Source organism: Poromitra crassiceps, assembly GCF_964638095.1.
Source record: "Poromitra crassiceps genome assembly, chromosome: 26".
NCBI classification, from domain to species: domain Eukaryota; kingdom Metazoa; phylum Chordata; class Actinopteri; order Beryciformes; family Melamphaidae; genus Poromitra; species Poromitra crassiceps.
In genome coordinates this window covers 6,180,882-6,196,916 of record NC_139640.1, presented here as the reverse complement: position 1 = coordinate 6,196,916, position 16,035 = coordinate 6,180,882, and the positions used below count along the sequence as shown (strand labels likewise).

The 16,035-nt window shown below is 42.0% G+C and overlaps 1 long non-coding RNA gene across 1 annotated transcript; it reads right to left on the bottom strand.

Moving 5' to 3' along the window:
• Positions 1-563: 563 nt before the first annotated feature.
• LOC310798612 lies at positions 564-8,447 on the bottom strand. The gene is made up of 3 exons (XR_014553779.1): positions 8,356-8,447; positions 2,210-2,282; positions 564-2,055 (listed from the first exon to the last, which is right to left on the bottom strand). It is a non-coding gene; the product is annotated as an uncharacterized lncRNA (long non-coding RNA).
• Between the last annotated feature and the right edge of the window lie 7,588 nt (positions 8,448-16,035).

Sequence of the window (16,035 nt, the reverse complement as noted above, 5' to 3'; positions counted from 1 at the left end):
AGAAATTAGTATGGATATTCACGTGTACTCACATAATCTGGATGATGTATACAGTATTCCTAATGAGTAATAAATAGGCTATAAAGCTCCAACTCCAGTAACTGAATGATGATGCACAAAACAACACTTACTTGCGTTTATTTGAAACACTTATATTTGCGTTTTATTTTGAAGGCAGAGACATTCTACTGTGAGTTTCCTTATTGCAGCATTGCAGCTGGTTTCATGAATGGAGCCCCAGCTCCTCCTCTCTGGAGCAAAAACTCCTCTCCTCTGGAGCTCCAGGGGGGGGAGGAGCCCAGTACTGCATCGAGCACCGCTTGGCAAACTCTACAACCAAATCACAATCAAGTTTAATAGTGAAACTTGATTTTCAATTAAATGTTAGATTTAGACATTATTCAAATATGCTGCCACAGATCATTCATGTAGGCTATAGGCAATGCTTGTTGTGACTTAAGTTACTTTAGTTAATTACCAGGCTAGAAGTAATACACTGAAGAGATGGGGTTTAAATTCATTGTGCCTTTAATATGAACTCGCCTTTGTTGATGTCACTGTTCTTGTTTCATTCATGTTAGTAAACTTTTTTTGTGATGACATTTTTAGTTTTTTAACAAACATTTACAAATGATACATACAAATACTAAAGAGAGACAAAAAAAGACAGGGCGAAGACAAGACACCCTCCCCTCCCCCCTTGCCATATCAACAAAAACATTTCTCATCAACAACCATAGGGTATCATTATTCACACATATCTTATAACTCATATCATCGTAACATATCTGCATCATGAAACAGTCTTAAGCCACATCAGAAAAGAATAAAGTAAACCACATCCAACAGTCGCCAACCCCACAGATCTCATGTTAGTAAACCTTAGGGACAATTATAGCTTCAATATATGTCAATGCAAAATATGACGCTCTCTATGGTGGGTCAGAAAAAATAATGGTGATATTAGCTGCATGTTATTCTGCTGTAGTAATCACAAATCAGACAGTTTCACAACCTCTCCATTTACTTTGTGGTGACATTCTTACATTGTTGTTTACATTCTAGCAATGCAATGTCAGAAACAAACATAATTATGCATATTCAGACTGTCACTGAACTTTGATTCATTGATTACATGTGGTTGGACAGAGAGGTTTGTTCCGCCTGCAGACAGTGGAGGGCGCTCTTCAGGTGTTTCTTCAGACCAGATGACCGAGCGAACATTTTCTTACAGCAGTCACACCAGTAGCCCGTTCCAGTGTGAGTGCGTTTGTGTGTTGTGAGGTGACTTGACTGACTGAACCTGCTCCCACATTGGTCACAGTGGTAGGGCTTCTCTCCAGTGTGAATGCGTTTGTGTGTTGTTAGGTTAGCTAACACACTGAATCTGCTCGCACATTGGTTACATTTGTGGGGCTTCTCTCCAGTGTGAATGCGTTTGTGTATTATTAGGCTACCTAACCGACTGAAACTGCTTCCACATTGGTCACAGTCGTAGGGCTTCTCTCCAGTGTGAATGCGTTTGTGTGTTGCTAGGTGATTTGAGTAACTGAAACTGCTCCCACATTGGTCACATTTGTAGGGCTTCTCTCCAGTGTGAATGTGTTTGTGTGTTTTTAGGCTATCTAACCGACGGAAACTGCTTCCACATTGGTCACAGTGGTAGGGCTGCTGTCCAGTGTGAATGCGTTTGTGTGTTTTTAGGGCACTTGAGTGACTGAAACTGCTTCCACATTGGTCACAGTGGTAGGGCTTCTCTCCAGTGTGAATGCGTTTGTGTGATTTTAGGTGACCTATCTCACTGAAACTGCCCCCACATTGGTCACAGTGGTAGGGCTTCTCTCCAGTGTGAATGTGTTTGTGTGTTTTTAGGTGACCTAACCGAGTGAAACTGCTTCCACATTGGTCACAGTGGTAGGGCTTCTCTCCAGTGTGAATGCGTTTGTGTCTTTTTAGGCTACCTAACACACTGAAACTGCTCACACATTGGTCACAGTGGTAGGGCTTCTCTCCAGTGTGAATGCGTTTGGGTCTCTTGTTGGTGTCTCTCCGTTTCTAAAAAAGACAAAGAAAGAATTAGGGCAGGGGCACTTTGTGTGTGTGTGTGTGTGTGTGTGTGTGTGTGTGTGTGTGTGTGTGTGTGTGTGTGTGTGTGTGTGTGTGTGTGTGTGTGGCGACATCCGTGATACATCAGTGATATTTTTCTCACCTCTTCTGAAGAATTCATTTTGACAATGTTCCTCCCCTCCTACGCCAGATGTCTGTCCTCCCACCAAGCAGCTCTGTAGATACAGCAGGGGTTAAATTAAATCAGTCATATACAATTTAATTACAAATTGGAGTCTCAAACTCTTTATGGAATTGTTCAAAATTGAATGGTATGTTGCTTAAAATGTATTGAGATAATCATAGGTTTGAAGGTATACAAATATTACAATCTAAAGGTTGAAGATTTGTGAGTTTTTAAATAGCAGAGGATGATTTCAATGAATAAATTAAGACAAATTCCTATATCAGATCTCTTGGCCATGTGATCTCATCTCATGGCTTTTGCCTCAAAGACATCGATGACTGGATGTCTGCCCACCACCTCAAGCTCAACCTTGGTAAGACAGAGCTACTCTTCCTCCCAGGAAAAGACTGCCCTCTCACAGACCTCTCCATCTCCACTGACAATACCACTGTACTTCCCTCCCAAACAGCTAAGAACCTTGGGGTGATCATTGACAACCAGCTGTCTTGCTCGGCCTACATTGCTGCGACAGCACGCTCCTGTAGGGCCTTGTACAACATCCGCAAAATCCGTCCGTTTCTCACCAGGGAAGCGACAAAACTCCTGGTCCAGAGACCTATCATCTCCCGCCTGGACTACTGCAACGTGCTTCTGGCCGGCCTACCTGCCTCTGACATCCGACCGCTTCAGCTCATTCAGAACGCTGCAGCCCGTCTGGTTTTCAACCAACCTAAATTCTCTCATGTCACTCCCCTCTTCCGGGACCTTCACTGGCTTCCCATCTCGGCACACATCCAATTCAAGACACTGGTTCCGGCCTACAGGGCAGTGCACCAGACAGCTCCTCTGTACCTACAATATATGGTCATGGTTATGATATCAGCGTAGTCTACGTACCAGGCCGAGATATGTTACTGGCAGATACCACTGAGTCGGGCATATTTGCCAGAGAGCACTAAAGGGGGCAGAGATAGAGACTGTAAACATGATTAGCTATCTGCCTATCTCTACTGAGAGGCTACAGGCAATACAGTTAGCTACAAGAGAGGACACAAAATGACAGAGACTGAAAGAGTTGATTTTGACAGGGTGGCCACAGAATAGAAATGACATTCCGACAGACATTCAGCACTACCACTCATTCCAGGTAGAATTAAGTTTCCAGGATGGCATAGTGTTCAAGGGAGAGAGAGCAGTGATACCAGATGCGCTCAGAGCGGATATCACTCATCGTGTCCACTCCTCAGGAGAGCGAGGGAATGTGTATATTGGCAAGGGATGAATGACTACATCAAAACGTTCACATATGCAGGGCAGTAGATCCTAAGCAACAGAGAGAGACACTACACCCACATGACATGGCAGACAGAGCCTGGGCCAAGGTGGGTGCAGATTTGTTCACTTTTCATAACAAAGAAGACTACTTCATAACTGTAGACTCCTACTCTAACTTTTGGGAGATAGATGATCTACCAGACACTAAGAGTACCACAGTAATCAGAAAGCTAAAGGCCCACTTTGCACAACAGGGGATACCAGATGTTGTCATTTCAGATAACGGGCCGCATTCGCGTCACAAGAGTTCCAACGCTTCAGCAAAATGTGGGAATTGGAACACAGGACATCTTCCCCAGGATATTATGCACAGAGCAATGGGAAAGCTGAATCGGCAGTGAAAACAGCCAAACGTCTCATGCTGAAAGCTGCGACTGCGGGACAGGATCCATACTTGGCTATGCTGGACCATCGCAATACACCAAGCCAAGGTCTCGATACAAGCCCAGCTCAGAGACTTCTGTGTAGGAGAACAAGGACCCTTCTTCCTACCAAAAACACTCTGTTGCAGCCAGAAATAACAAACAAGGACTGATGGACAATAGACGGAGACAGGAAAAATACTACAATCGCATAGGGATGGGGCCGATCCGATCCAATATCGGTATCTGGTGCCGATATGGCACTAATTCACGGATCGGATCTGGAAAAAAAAAAAAAAAAAAAATTGCAATTCCAGCGCACAGCTGGCCGTAATTTGTATAATAATGTATAATAGTATCCTTCTTTGCCTTGTATATTTTCTTAATTTTGTCTGCTTTTTGCAAGGTATATAAAATAAAACTTTAATTGGCCAAATCTTTGCCTATATTGTATATTCAAGAAAAATATTGGTATCGGCATAATATCGGTATCGGCAGATATCCAAATTCAGGTATCGGAATCGGATCGGAAGTGAAAAAAGTGGATCGGTGCATCCCTACAATCGCACGGCAAGGGACATGGACACTCTTAAAAGAGGGGACAGTGTAAGAGTTCAGCCGTTTGAGCCACATAAGGTCTGGAGGGCAGCAAAGGTCATCAAACCGGTGAGCCATAGGTCTTATGAGGTGGAACTGGAGTCAGGAGGTGTTCTGAGGAGGAATCGTCGTCACCTCAGACACAACCAGAGCACACCTGCCTCACCAACAACAACAGGGACTGTGGTACAAACGCCAAGAGTGGAAGTGGCAGAGCGGGGTCTAGTGAGAGAGCAACATGCTGTCACTACTACCAGGTCGGGTCGTCAGGTTGTCAGTAGGGATGGGCGAGAGTACTCGGGTACTCGAGTACTCGTTCATAACGTCAGTACTCGAGTAACGTTTCCGCTGTTCGGGTACTCGCCCCACTCCCCACCCCTTTAAAATGGTCTAAATCTACGCATGCATCGTTATGTGGATCTGGCAGCATGAACTGCACGGGCGTCAAGTCAGCCAGAATGTACAAGTACGTCATCCGCTTTGTTGATTTCAAAATAAAAGTTGTAACCTTATTTATTTTGAGTAATGCGTTACAGCCATAGTTTCACGCCATATAACATCACAACGAGTATTTTGATACAAGGTTTGCTGCTTCGTTCGTTGAAATAGCCTTTTCTTGTCCAACGTGCATAAATAAGCTATTTACTTTTGTTTAAGTAACATTATTTTGAAAGTTTTAACCGGAAGTTTTCCAGCTCATCCCGAAAATAGTGGCTGAAGATATGCTCCCGAAGGAGAAAGATGCACGCTTCTTCATAGCGCACGCCCGATAAAACTCATTCAAAACTTTGCAGTAGTTTACTGACTACACTGTCGTTTCCCATAACGTTAGTCACAAGAAATGTGGAGAAAGAATCGCTTTTTGGGAGACAATCGTTTCATGGTGATCACTATTTAGCTGCAGCTGCAACGTTAATCACACTGGTCAGTGGTCAGTTTTCTCTTTTTGGCAGAACACCGGACCTAAATCCGTGGATTTACGTTAGTGTAAGTAAAATGGATGATACTGGACAATGGACATGTATTGGAATTGAGCCTTCGCTTGTTTCACAACAATATTGTCCGCTCCGAAGCGCTAATGCCATCCATCCAACCATCGGAGATGCTGTCTGAGGTAGGCTTTAGACGTTAGCTTAGCGTCACCTCACCTAATATCACAGTCAGTCAGTCCCTCTCCTCACATGCTCCAGGTAACGCTTTCTCCATGCAAAAATGCAAACGTTATGTGTGAACAGCCCCACACACAGCAGATTACCCCTGCTCCGTCATTACCATAGTAATCACACAGACCCCCACCGTCTCCCCCCCCCCCCGCGCGAGTACTCGAGTGCTCGTTCATAATAGAAGGAGAGTACTCGAGTATTTAAATTGCTTAAAATGCCCATCCCTAGTTGTCAGGCCTGGATACTTGAATGACTTTACTCAGTAGTCGGGGTATAGTTACAGGATGATATGCACATTTTGTTTTGATACAAAGTTGATTTTTGTTGTTGAAATACAATGTTATGGTTATGTCTCATGGTATTGATAAAGTAGGGACACAGTACTACAGAGAGGATAATATGATTTATTTTTGGAAGAATTATAGTGAGATTTATATCCTTAACAAAGTGGAAAGTACAAGTTTTGTTTATTAATTAAATGCTGAAAATCTGATTTTTGATATGGATAATATTGGGTCACTGAGATTAAGTGATATGTTGACATTGTTCAGAGTAAGGGACTTTCTAAAAAAGAAAAGATGTAACAATAGGATTGTTAGTTCCTAGTGCATGTTGTTCGGGGGAACAATAACAGTGTGACACCAGTCGGATACTGATGAGTACAGCAGCTAGGCTAAGACCAGCTAGACTAGAGCAAACGTTATGTTTATGTTATATATGTCTGTTACAATAAACGTTTTAAAGTAAGCAAGAGTCAATGCTTTAACCGTCCATTCTGTAGGGGCATTGATACAAGACGGAACAGAATGAAACAACAATAACAACCGTCACAACCCACCTGAATATCCGGTTTACTTCCTGTATACATAGCTGAGCGCAGGCTGATATTCAGCTCATTAAATGTTAACATTAGGCCGTGTCTCCTACAGACACATTAACAACGTAGCCTATTTCGGTCTTCATGTCTTGTAGTAGTTATCGTGCGTTCCTTTATCGCAAAATAACTGGGATGTGGAGGCTAAATTACGTCACATCCGTTTTGTTAGCATTCCATTTGCAGAAAAGTTGAGCTGGGAAGTTCACTGTTCACTGGTCAGATCCACTCGCTAGCCAGGCTAGCCATTGTTAGCAATAACAGTTGATATAACAAGGCATTTCGTGGCATTTTGCGCATACAAACACTGCAGCCTCATGTCCACACAGATAGAAGTAGGCCGTGCTGTGTGTACAGCTGATTTAATGAGACACAAACAAGACAGAAGTGCTAAAAAGCATTTATACGATTATAACTAGCGTAACTGTGTCCTGCAACGGACACCTGGACGCCTGTTTCGTCACGTCCGGGTCAGAGGTCTCTCGACGTGGTTTCCGGTACTTTAGCAGGCATTTCAGATGCTGGATCGCCGCTTTGTGAAAGTGGAACTAATTTATACATCTATATGTGTCAATATGTGGAATTTCATATGAATATGTGCATGGTAACATCCATGTCAAATTACTTTAGGAAAGTGACTTTGATGACAGAAAGCCATAAGACATGCTTGGGCGACGAGAGTTACTGATCTTTAAAGTTGCTAGCTTGCTAGCTAGCTAACGCTAGCTTTGTCTAAAACACAACAAGGCCAGCTAGGTGGCAATAATGCAGCAAAATGGGACTCAGCGACCACTACAAGCCACTCGCTTTGTTGACTATTACTGGCTTGCTAACCACTGGCTTGCTAACCAGCAGAGCCGCAGAGTGAGCTGTCCCTAACAGGACAAGAGCAGCTTTCAGTTAAGACGCCAGCGGTAGCGTCCGTTCCCCGACTCTGGTAAATCAAAGACACAACTAAAAGAAATTATTTCAACGGTATGTTGCTAGAAAGAAGTTCGACTTTACGTTTTCGCCGTTAAACTACACGGAAACATGACATGATCATTGTAGCAGTGTTTGAAACACAATTTTAACAGGAGTTTTGTAAAAATATTGTCCGTTGCAGGACTCGCTTCCGTTACTCAGCCATCTTGGATTTTATACGTCGGGGCTAGTAGTAGGAAGCATTGGTGTCTGGTCCGGCAAAAAAGAAGAAGAGTCGTTGGAGAAGGGAAAATAATGTTTCCGGACACACAAATAACCCAAACTTTCTTAAAATACGAGTTAACAAAGCGCGGCCTCAGCGCGGCCTGCTCGACAACATCCGTGGCAACAAGGTGCGTAGTTTATATTAGTGATTGGTGCATGTTTGAAGCTTGTAGATCGCTAAATGTGCAACTTTCCCTCGATAAAGGGGTCGGGCGAGCGCGACTATGATGGGAGAGGTACTCGAGTGAAATAGTCGCGTTTTGCGGCTAGTCCGGAGCTAGCCTGAGAGGCTAATAAAAGCTACATGTTACAGAGTAAGCTGACTATCAGTAGGCTACGTTATTGCACGCATAGGCCTATCTTTACATTAAAACATTTTATTTCATTTATTTTTATTAGAAGTAGGCCATGTCAGTGTTTTCCCCTGAACAGCTGAGAAAGTGGACACTGTAAATAGTTCGCACTGTGAAGCTGATACAATTCAGGTGGCGGTAATGCAACATTTAAGGATGCAAACCGCCATAAAACACAGAAGAAGAAGCGGTTGAAAACCGTCTATATGCACTAGTCTATATCTAATTCTGTAAGATGATTCGGCCTTACTTGCGTTTCCAAAGTTGTCCTTGCCTGTGCGCATGTAGGTTAGTCGTAGACAGGATCGGAGCACAAATAAACCTTGATCAGAGGCCTAGTCCTCTATTGTCCGGGAAGCGATATTTGTTTCCAATGATGGCGAAGGCGTGATCCGCCCCTCTCTGCCTCTGATTGGCTGACTGCACTCGGCCAAGCGGATGTGATTGGATGAACGTTTGACGCTAGGTTAATCAGAGGCAGAGAGGGGCGGGTCATGCCTTCGTCGTCATGGGGAAAAAGTAGAGTAGTAGTAGGCAGCTAGAAATAAGATTGGATAGCTCGATAGCTCCCTGGATTCAGCAAGATGGTGGGGAGAGGGCTGTGCTGTGGCCATTCTACCCCCTTTGTTCCTCACTCCTCAACACAGTTTTAAACACTTTTGTGTGAAGCATCTTGCAAAGAAAATGTGAAAATGACCTGTATCTCAGTCTGATCTTTCTACTTTGGCTAGCTATTAAGGCCAAAAAACATCAAACTATCATAAAAAAAACATACACCTATAGGCCTATAGCTAATGCCCCAAGTGTTATTTCATTACTCATGAATGAGTTTTATTCTTACTATGTGTAAAATGATGTGAAAAAGAACAATATAGTCTTGTATCCATGTTGTCATCAACCCTGTTACTTTTAACGAAAACACCCCTTCAGACATAATGGACTGTTCCAAAAGTTGTAGCATTTCCAGGAAGTGACATCACCTGCCTTTTCTAAAGATGATGGTGGAAAGATAAGTAAGTGAGATCTGCTTTTAATTAATTTTCTTAAGTTTTGTAAAGTCAACCCTGTTACCATTCTAGGGTAACAGGGTTGACGAAAGTGTGCTTTTGTGTGTACATGAAAATAAACTTTTCTTGCCAATAGTATTTAGAGAATATATACATGTTTTTACAGTTTCATCCCTAAATATTATGGTTTTCTATTTATTAAACTGATAGGTAGGCTAAAGTGTGTTGATGTTACTGACTAGTAACTATAGGTCTACTAATCTATATTAATACACTATCAGTGCATTGGGTTTTAGAAATGTGCTTTGTAAATCAAATTAATTATTTTTTTAATTGTAGGAATAGGTTACTGTTAACGATAGATTGATTTATCTATTTGTGTTTAATTATTTTATTAGGATGCGCCTTTCTGCAGCTGAGAAACAGCGGCGATACAGAGAACGCAGAGATGCTGATCCCGAGCGACGAGAAGACTAGGAAAAGAGAGGGCAAAATGGAGAAAGTTATACTATAACTACAGTCTTGTAGTTACTAGTCTTGAATTCACTGCTTGTACCCCATAGTTACACTATAAGTACAATGTGGTACCCCGTAATTAGCCTATAAGTAGCCTACAGATCTTGTTACCCTCTAGTTACATGCTTATTTGTGGGCTGTATTCTAAAGCATTACAGAGTTTTGTTGGGATATGGTTTGCACTTTATACATTGGACCAAAATAAACAAAGGCGTGAGGAATGTGATGTCATTTCAGTATTTTGAATAAAACAATTGGCTTACATTTACATCCACAGTATCATCATTTTTCATCATCTATGCTAAAACCTCTCAATAAATCTGATAAAATATTCTTATTAGTAATGTTGAATTAAAGGTTTATGAATGCCACATAACTAACTCCGTTACAACTCCATAAATAACCCTATTACATCCATAACTATAACTTAAACAGGCAGTACAACCAATATGCTAACTGTTGTCAACCCTGTTACTGAGGTGTCAGCCCTGTTACTTGTATAATATTCTAATATAATTTAAAAAATGAAAAGACACATGCAAAATAAATGAATTTTATGCGTTAAGTAAAAAGTACCAGTAATCCACTCAAAGAAATTTGGGTATTATTATTTTGTTTACATAACCTTTTCTTAAACAGAAGATGCTGTGAAAGCGCTAAATGCAAATGGGCATATTCATCCTTGGGGGGAAAAGTAAACTCCTCAATATTCTCACTTTACAAACACACTGTGTATAACAAGGGAGACTTTATCTTTCATAATATATCAGATTTGTTCTAAATATGGATTTAAAACCTTTTCAAACAGTAATTGTTATGTCGGTAACAGGGTTGACAAAACACAGATATGCATGTTGTTTATATGTGAAAAAATAAAAAAAATAAGATAGCCTGAGATGGCACGGTACATTTTCCTGAGAGGTAAGGATCCACTTAATCCAAAAAGGGGCTTAAATACTTTTAAAACAGTACTTTGAAAATCAAACATCAAGAATACAAAATGCCAAGTTTTCCGATAAACACCCTGCTGCGCCAGCTCGCTCCTGTAGGTTCTCCTTGTACAACATCCGCAAGATCTGCCCGCTTCTCACCAGGGAAGCCACACAACTCCTGGTCCAGTCATTTATCATCTCTCGCCTGGACTACTGCAACGTGCTTCTGGCCGGCCTTCCTGCCGCTGACATCCGACCGCTTCAGCTCATCCAGAACGCTGCAGCACGTCTGGTATTCAACCAACCCAAATTCTCTCATGTCACTCCCCTCTTCCAGGATCTTCACTGGCTTCCCATCTCGGCACGCATTAAATTCAAGACACTGGTACTGGCCTACAGGGCAGTACACCAGACAGCTCCTCTGTACCTACAATCTATGGTCAGGTTCCAAACCTCTCACCGCTCCCTCTGCTCCTCCACCAGTGCAGGACGCCTCGCCCCTCCTTCACTACAGGGGCTCAAAAGTCGCTCATCCTGTTCGCGACTCTTCTCGACCCTGGCACTTCAATGGTGGAACGAGCTCCCACCTTCGGTCAGGACGGCCGAATCACTGCCGATCTTTCGGAAAAGACTAAAGACACACCTTTTCAGGCTCCATCTGGGCCCTTCTTGAACTAACATCTTTCTCTCTATTAAAATATATACACATATATATATATATACAGTATACTGTATACTAACTAAACTTTACCACTATTCCTTCAGAAGTTGTAGCTGTCATAGATTGTGTTGCATAGTTGATTTCTCTATTGCTGACAAAAATGTGTTATTGTAAGTCGCTTTGGATAAAAGCGTCTGCCAAATGACGTAATGTAATGTTGTGATGTCATCAGTGATGTGATTGCCCAACTGACGTCACTCAGGCAGTTGTGATGTCATCAGTGATGTCACTCGAGCAACTCTTGATGCAGTATGAGCCGATGGCGCCTAGGTGGGTGGGCGGTGTCTGTCTGTCTGTCACGATTTTGGGAGCCTGTGGAGCAGGCGATTTGCATAACTGCAGCCATGGCACATCATCTCCAGAGTCCACCCAATATGTACCATTCAGATATGTACATGTAGAAATGCTGCCTATAAGTCAAAAGCCATCACAGAAGGTGATTAACAGCTGAAGTGAGGGAGAAATTAGCTGTGCTGAAAAACGGCTAAAACTGAAATGGAAGAACTGTAATGTGTTAGAGGGTACACAAAGGACAATACTGTCACAGAGGACTAAAGAGATGATTACCATCTAAAGAAACCAGGACATTTCACATTTGAGAAGCTGGAATCAGAGAATTAGGACATTTTTCCTTAAAGAAATGTCTCAAAATGATATATGATAATATATTATAGGCAATTAATGTAATACTTGGCAATTAACCAATGAATTGACTAATTGTTGCAGGTCTTTATCAGTTTTTATAAAATGTATTTTTGGTCCAGGTGGATGAATTTGTTCATAAGGGGCTCCAGTACCTTAGCAAATAGCTTGACATCAGATTGTATTGTATTGTTGTATTTTGTGTATTTTAAACACATAAAATATTGTTATTTTATTTTATGTCATTTTATTCTCAAATTGGCACATTTTAAACATTGACACGGGTTTAAACTGTGGAAAAAAACCCCGCCTCCGATTGACTTACCAATTCAGAACAAACTCAACCACAAATCAGAGGCAGAGTAGGGTGGGTCTTGAGTCAGACTTCAAAATTTAGCTCAAACATCCACTTGGACTCAAGGATGAACGGATTAGATTTTGGTGGTCAAAGGTCAAAGTTGAAGGTCGTTGTGACCTCACAACCTCCCGTTTCATGCTTGTTAACGTTATATCTCAGGAACGCCATGACGGAATTTCTTCAAATTTAGCTCAAACATAAATTTGGACTCAAGGATGAACCGATTAGATCTTGGTGGTCAAAGTTCAAGGTCACTGTCTGTGACCCCATGACAACCATTTTCATGCTCGTTAACGTGATATCTCAGGAACGCGTTGGGGGGATTCCTTCAAATTTGGCTCAAACATCTACTTGGACTAAAGGATGAACTGATTCGATTTTGCTGGTCAAAGTTCGAGGTCACTGTGACCTCACGACCGCCCCTTTCATGCCCGTTAACGTGATCTTTTTTTTACTTCAAATTTGGCTGAAACATCCACTCAATCAAGGATTAACTGGTTACACTGGTTACATACAACTGGTTCATAAATGAACCATTATAGTTCATATGACACAGATATTCAAAACACTGGACAATCTCTAGGCTTTCCCCATCAAGGTTAATAAGCTGGCAGCCACTCTGCAGTAGATAATCCTCTAGTCTAAATTTAATATTAATGCATTAATACATTAATAAACAATGCAAACAATAATTTTCACCTTGTCTAGCTAGGCTGACAATTTTTTTTATTTAATACCATTTACAAATACACATGATATAATATTTTTGTACATATTCATTACTACATCCAAGAATTGACCGCTGATGCCCGTTTTTACCAATTTATACCAGATTGCATCTCTCCAAACTGTATCGAATGCTTTACTAAAATCAATAAAGGAACAAACTTTTCTTTTTAAAACAAACCAAATCAACTGTGTTTCAGTAGAAAGATGTGATTATAATTTGCTTTGTTCACCACCACTAACCGTTATGTTTTTTTTATTATCATAGACTGCATAAAAATGGACGTAGCCACCTTGGTTTGTGACCGTTTTGAAGCCTTGAGTTTGGCATTTTGGTCTTGGTTTTCATCTTGGTTTTTTTTGTGTGTGCCAAAAGTGACCATATTTGGACAAGAGTGTGGAGCTGGGGAAGAGCAGACAGCTAGCAGACAGCTAGCAGACAGCTAGCAACCTCTCATCCCCCTCCGTAAAGTTGTCATGAATGGGGAAATTAGCTATACAGACCAAAACTGTTTCTTGTACCTGGCTGTAAACATGTTTATCTCTGCTGTAAAGTCATTGTATATATATATATAGTATTTAGTATATGTATATAGTAATATACATATAGTGTAAAGGCATTTTAACATGGGGAAGGACTCGCTTTTGCAGCCAGCCTCAAGTGGCCATTCTGCAGTTTTTGGCACTTCACGTGTTGGTTTCATTTTTCAGGTCCAGAGGGTTGCCACTTGGTTTTTATATCCAAAAGAGTTTGACTGAATATTATTATTATACTGCTGCGGACAGTATGGGCTCTATCGCCGCAAAGGCGGTCATTTTGCGTTAGCGCCCGTTTTGCGCTGTAATAGCAAAGCCCTAATTGTGGGCGTGTCGGCCCGCTGCGCTTGGCGTCATCTCACGCAAACCTCCATATAGGCGTGTTTATGCCCAAAACAGTATTCACACGTGTGAGCTCATGTCCAGTCCACTCCCCTTAACACGTTGAGTGCCAATGACGAGATATCTCGGCTTACAGAATCCAACCGTTGAGTGCCAAAGACGAGATATCTCGGCTTAAAAAAAAAAAAAAAAAAATTGACGGTGGGACATCGATCAACCCCTTTTACGTCTCCTATACCAATATTGGAGGAAGAGAATGTGTATAATCTATTTTACCGACCAGCTAAGTGGCGACAGTGCTCTCCCGACAGAGAGAAAGCCAACCAAAAACAGCCGCGGGAGCAAGCCATTCTCAAGGAAATGGCTTGGCGATTTTACAGTCATCAGTCACCAGACTCGCCCGAGAGCGGCCGGGCCAGCAGCAGCACACCGAGAGCGGAGAGCGTTGCTGGCGTGGAGGATTGCAAATTTGCATAATAGATTATGGGTGAAACACACTTTGAAACACCCGCAGAAAGGCCAGAATCGCACGCATTCCGAAAACCCAGAAACGAACAAGCCTCATTCTCATACTGTAGGCGAAAACGCTTTCACGCTGCTGCACACCGGCGCACAACGGTGGGGGGTTCCAAAAATAGACTGGGTGGGCAGCATAAAGCCTAGAATCGCACAAAGCTTCATCAAAGCTCTCAACCGAAAATCCAAGAAACGATTGAGTCCCATCCACAGTCCACACTCGCCACACTCGCCGACGAGGGGCCGCCAGAGAGGGAGGCTGCTCACTGCTCAGACAGGCAGGAGAAACTGGCTTGTGACAAACGCCACCAGACACGCCCACGGAGGGAGGAGTTTAAAGGAGAGGGTGTTCAGAACTATATTGTTCAGATGTCTGATCTCTCACTGATGCCAAAAATAAATGGTTAAAGTGACTGTTCTGCCTGTTTGATTGAATTTCACAAAACTGCGATTATCTCAGCTTCCTGTCTCAGACGCTCAAACCATGCTGTACTCAACGGCTAATATCTACATAACTACTACCTCTACAAACTAACTCTTTTAGACAGAGAAAGCACACATTCTATTAGTACTTTTGTGAACTTCGTGTTCACAAAGTCCAAGCAGAAAATTATCCTCGGCTCTTGTAAAATGAGCCAGAATCCTCAAAAAACGGCTTGGCAGAAGCTACCTACAGTAAAAAAAAAAAATGGCTGGCAGTGAATGTGTTAAAAGCCACAGCAGCTTCTTTCTTGCGGAGTGCCGTGCAAGCAGAGGGACAGAGTGAGAGAGAGAGAAAAGAGAGAGGGGGGAACGAGAGAGGGGGGAGAGAGAGGGAGAGAATTGGAGGATGAAACTGTATGGTCGGGAATTATGTAGCCTAATACAGTGGTTCTCAAATGGGGGTCCGCGAAAAGTTTTCAGGTAAATTATTTTTATTTTTATATTTTTTAATTAAAAAAAAATGCTACATGTTACTTATTCCTTCTCAAACTACTTCCTACATGGTGCTAGTCTATCAAAATATCTTGGCTGTCATTGATTGTGTTGCATAGTGGTTTTCTGTACTGTTGACAAATTGTGATATATTTTTTTGCAAAATCTTCATAGTTCAACGAAAATAGTTTATGCTTTAAATCTAAAATGGTTCATGGATTACATTCTAATAACAAACCTATCAAATTAAAAGTCGAGCACGTTACCGTGGAAACAATTAAGCTTAGCCCAAAATCACAAATCAGAATGAGGGGGTCCCCGGTATATTTTCTATCTTGTAAGGGGTCCTTGGCTGAAAAACATTTGAGAACCTCTGGCCTAATAAAACCATGATAAATTATCATTTTTAAATCAAGGTGTGTTTGGGAATTATGTAGCCTAATAAAACCATGACAAACGAATTCTCATTTTGAAATCAAGGTGTGTTTTTTCTGCAACGTAGGCTATAGTTGAAAATCAACATGGCATTCGTTGATTGGCCTCGTGGATTGACCTCGCGCACGGGAACGTGTTGGAGAGAGAGAGGGACATCCATGCCGTGCGTAATGTATCCAAGCGAGGATTTCCTGCACGGCGCGGAGAATACTGTGTGCGCTCAGGCGTACGTATTCGACTTTGTATTCTGCCGAATTCAGATCCTGCAGATGAAGGAGACCGC